The sequence below is a fragment of the Nycticebus coucang genome, chromosome 20 (genome assembly GCF_027406575.1).
Source record: "Nycticebus coucang isolate mNycCou1 chromosome 20, mNycCou1.pri, whole genome shotgun sequence".
Taxonomy (NCBI): Eukaryota; Metazoa; Chordata; class Mammalia; order Primates; family Lorisidae; genus Nycticebus; species Nycticebus coucang.
In genome coordinates this window covers 40,690,539-40,695,081 of record NC_069799.1, presented here as the reverse complement: position 1 = coordinate 40,695,081, position 4,543 = coordinate 40,690,539, and the positions used below count along the sequence as shown (strand labels likewise).

General features: G+C 40.8%; 1 pseudogene; it reads left to right on the top strand.

Annotated features, from left to right (window-relative positions):
* The first annotated feature begins 4,073 nt into the window (after window positions 1–4,073).
* Window positions 4,074–4,170, top strand: LOC128573246 (uncharacterized; annotated as a pseudogene).
* Window positions 4,171–4,543: the final 373 nt, after the last annotated feature.

The window sequence follows — 4,543 nt, the reverse complement described above, 5'->3', positions numbered from 1 at the left end:
TTTTTGTAGAGACAGAGTCTCACTTTATGGCCCTGGGTAGAGTGCTGTGGCATCACAGCTCACAGCAACCTCCAACTCCTGGGCTTAAGTGATTCTCTTGCCTCAGCCTCCCGAGTAGCTGGGACTACAGGCGACCACCACAACGCCCGGCTATTTTTTTTGGTTGCAATTCAGCCGGGGCCGCGTTTGAACCCACCACCCTCAGTATATGGGGCCGGCGCTTTACCAACTGAGCCACAGGCGCCACCCTATTTTGTTGACCTTTTCAAAAAACCAGCTTTTTGATTTATGATCTGTTGTATTATTCTTTTGTTTTCAATTTCATTTAGTTCTGCTCTGATTTTGGTTATTTCTTTTCTTCTGCTGGATTTGGGGTTGGATTGTTCTTCCATTTCCAGTCGCTTGAGATGTCCCATTAAGTTGCTAACTTCCTCTCTTTCTGTTCTCCTGAGGAAGGCTTGCAGTGCTATGAATTTCCCTCTTAAAACTGCCTTTGCGGTGTCCCAGAGGTTCTGATAGTTCGTGTCTGCATTGTCGTTTTGTTCCAAAAATTTGGCAGAAAAAACCTCGAATAGCCAAGACATTACTCAAAAATAAAAACAAAGCAGGAAGAATCACGCTACCAGACCTCAGACTATACTACAAATCGATAGTGATGAAAACAGCATGGTACTGGCACAAAAACAGAGAAGTAGATGTCTGGAACAGAATAGAGAACCAAGAGATGAATCCAGCTAATTACCATTATTTAATCTTTGACAAGCCAATTAAAAACATTCAATGGGGAAAAGATTCCCTATTTAACAAATGGTGCTGGGTGAACTGGCTGGCAACCTGTAGAAGACTGAAACTGGACCCACACCTTTCACCATTAACCAAGATAGACTCTCACTGGATTAAAGATTTAAACCTAAGACATGAAACTATAAAAATACTAGAAGAAAGTGCAGGGAAAACCCTTGAAGAAATTGGGTTGGGCGAGTTTTTTATGAGAAGGACCCTTCGGGCAATTGAAGCTGCTTCAAAAATACACTACTGGGACTTGATCAAACTAAAAAGCTTCTGCACAGCCAAGAACACAGTAAGTAAAGCAAGCAAACAGCCCTCAGAATGGGAAAAGATATTTGCAGGTTATGTCTCCGACAAAGGTTTAATAAGTATAATCCACAGAGAACTCAAATGCATTAGCAAGAAAAGAACAAGGGATCCCATCGCAGACTGGGCAAGGGACCTGAAGAGAAACTTCTCTGAAGAAGACAGGCGGGCGGCCTTCAGACATATGAAAAAATGCTCATCATCTTTAATCATCAGAGAAATGCAAATCAAAACTACTTTGAATTATCATCTAACTCCAGTGAGACTAGCCTATATCACAAAATCCCAAGACCAGAGATGTTGGTGCGGATGTGGAGAAAAGGGAACACTTTTGCACTGCTGGTGGGAATGCAAATTAATACATTCCTTTTGGAAAGAGATATGGAGAACACTTAGAGATCTAAAAATAGATCTGCCATTCAATCCTGTAATCCCTCTACTGGGCTTATACCCAGAGGACCAAAAATCACATCACAACAAAGATATTTGTATCAGAATATTTATTGCAGCCCTATTCATAATTGCTAAGTCATGGAAGAAGCCCAAGTGCCCATCGATCCACGAACGGATTAATAAATGGTGGTATATGTACGCCATGGAATATTATGCAGCCTTAAAGAAAGATGGAGACTTTACCTCTTTCATGTTTACATGGATGAAGCTGGAACATATTCTTCTTAGTAAAGTGTCTCAAGAATGGAAGAAAAAGTACCCAATGTACTCACCCTTATTATGAAACTAATGTAGGCCCTTCACATGGAAGCTATAACCCAGTTACAACCTAAGAATAGGGAGAAGGGGGAAAGGGAGGGGAGGGAGGGGGGAGGTAGGTGGAGGGAGGGGGATTAATGGGATTACACCTGTGGTGTATCTTACAAAGGTATATGTGAATCTTAGTAAATGTGGAATGTAAAGGTCTTAGCAAAATAACTAAGAAAATGCCAGGAAAGCTATGTTAACTAGTGTGAAGAAAATGTGTCAAACGGTCTATGAACCAAGTGTATGGTGCCCCATGATCATACTAATGTACACAGCTATGATTTAATAAAAAAATTAATAAAAAAAAACTTAAAACTTTTGGGAAAATATTAGAAGGTGCCTATTAGGATTATGATTTGTTCAAAAATTCATAAAAAGTTCAACCAATGGGCTCGGCTCCCATAGCACAGTGGTTACAGTGCTAGCCACATACACCAAAGTTGGTGGGTTAGAACCTAGCCTGGGCCTGCTAAACAACAATGACAACTGTAACAAAAAATAGCCGGGCATTGTGCGTTGTGGTGGGCACCTGTAGTCCCAGCTACTAGAGGGAGGCTGAGGCAAGAGAATCACTTAAGACATTACTTAAGGTTTGAGGTTGCTGTGAGCTGTGACATAACAGCACTCTACCAAGGGCGACATAGTGAGACTCTGTCTCAAAAAAAAAAAGAGTCCAACCAATAAAGTCAGGCAAAGATTGAGCACATTATCTACTGCTGACCAGTCAGGAGTTACCTGGGCAGAGATTGAGTACATTCCCTATTGCTGACCAGTCACAAGTTACCAAGTATCAGGGATAGTTTCTGTGTAAATTGTTGGTCTACAATGTGTTGAGATGTTAGAGGTGCTAAGTGATTCTATATTCCAAGCATCTGAGAGATGAGGAAGGAAAAGAATAAAATGGACTGAATTTGGGACAACTGGGAATTGAGACCAAGAGATACAAATCGGGAAACAGCTGCTGTGTTAGCACATTGGTGACCGGCAATGTCATGCAGAAACTATCTGTGTGACCCGTAACTGGTGACCAGTCAGCAATGTGTTAAAAAAAAAAAAAAAAAACTACGACAAATACCACCCTGACGAAGATAAAAGACAAGTCACAGACTGGGAAAACATATTTTCATTACCTAGAACCGGCACCCGACCACCTAGACTACAACGAACACTAACGTAAAGTAATAAGGAAAAGTGCAATTTACATGCAAAATGGACAAAAACTATGGAAAAGGGAAAACGCAAATGAATCATAAAATAGGAAATCATGCTGAATCTTACTTATACCAGGAAACGGTATAAACCATAATTGGGATCTCAAATCCAGCAGATGGGTGAAAAATTTTAAGTTTTATACTATCTACTGTTGAGAGGGTAAGGAGGAATGAGGTCTCATGTACTACTGGTTGGAATGTAAATCGGTACCACGACTTCACAGACAAATTCATTACTCTGCCTACATTGGACAGGCACATATGCCATCACCCAGAGATCCCACTCCTGGGTATTCTTCAAGGGGAGAGAAATTCTCATGATATTGTCTGTTGTGACAATGTTTACAATAGAAAATTTTGGAAGCAACTTAAGCATACTTAAGGAAGGCAGTGTTACGTGTGGAATATTTATACAAAGAAAGCCTCTTCAGCAGTTCAAACCAGGAATTATGTATATATATATATTTTAGGAATTAAAAAATATAGAATAGAGTGAATAGAGTGCCATGGCATCATAGCCCACAGCAATCGCAAGCTCTTGGGCTCAAGCAATCGTCTTGCCTCAGTTTTTTCTATTTTTAGAAGTAGAGACAGGGTCTTGCTCTTGCTCAGGCTGGTCTTGAACTTCTAAGCTCAAGCAATCCACCCACCTCAGCCTCCCAGACTGCTAGGATTACAGGTGTGAGCCACTACGCACAGCCTGCATGAATTATATTAATAGCTACTTGTATCAAAAGGATAGGGTTGTCAACATATCTCTAAAAATGATAAAATGATTTAAGTCAGTGGTTCTCAACCTTCCTAATGCCACTACCCTTTAATACAGTTCCTCAGGTTGTGGTGACCCCCAACCATAAAATTATTTTTGTTGCTACTTTATAACTGTAATTTTGCTACTGTTATGAATATCTGATATGCAGGATGTATTTTCATTGTTACAAAGGGGTCACGACCCACAGGTTGAGAACCGCTGATTTAAGCATTAGGGCATCATTTGTGTAAATTGTGAGCCTTTTGTAGTTCGTAAGTATGATGAATGGGTGTTCATGTGTAAGCTGTGCCTCTCTCAAACCTTGGAAAGATGTTAACACATTACCTCATGACCTTAAAAACAAAACAAACCTCACATGTTCACAATTCACAAAGTGTGTGTATGTGTGTACCCATGCCAACTTGCCAACTTTTATGATGGCACAAACGCAGGGTAAAAGTATAAGAAGTTGCACAGATGGGTAGTGCCTGTGGCTTGGTGAGTAGGGTGCTGGCCCCATATACTGAGGGTGGTGAGTTCGAACCCAGCCCTGGCCAAACTGCAACAATAAAAAAAAAAAAAAGAAGTTGCACAGACTAGGGATGTACTTATTGCTGATGCCTTGGTTACATTGGGGGGGCTCTTCCTGTTATCCTCTGAGATGAACTACTTTAGGACACATTAGAAATTCAACATCGCTGGGCACAGTGGCTCACACCTGTAATCC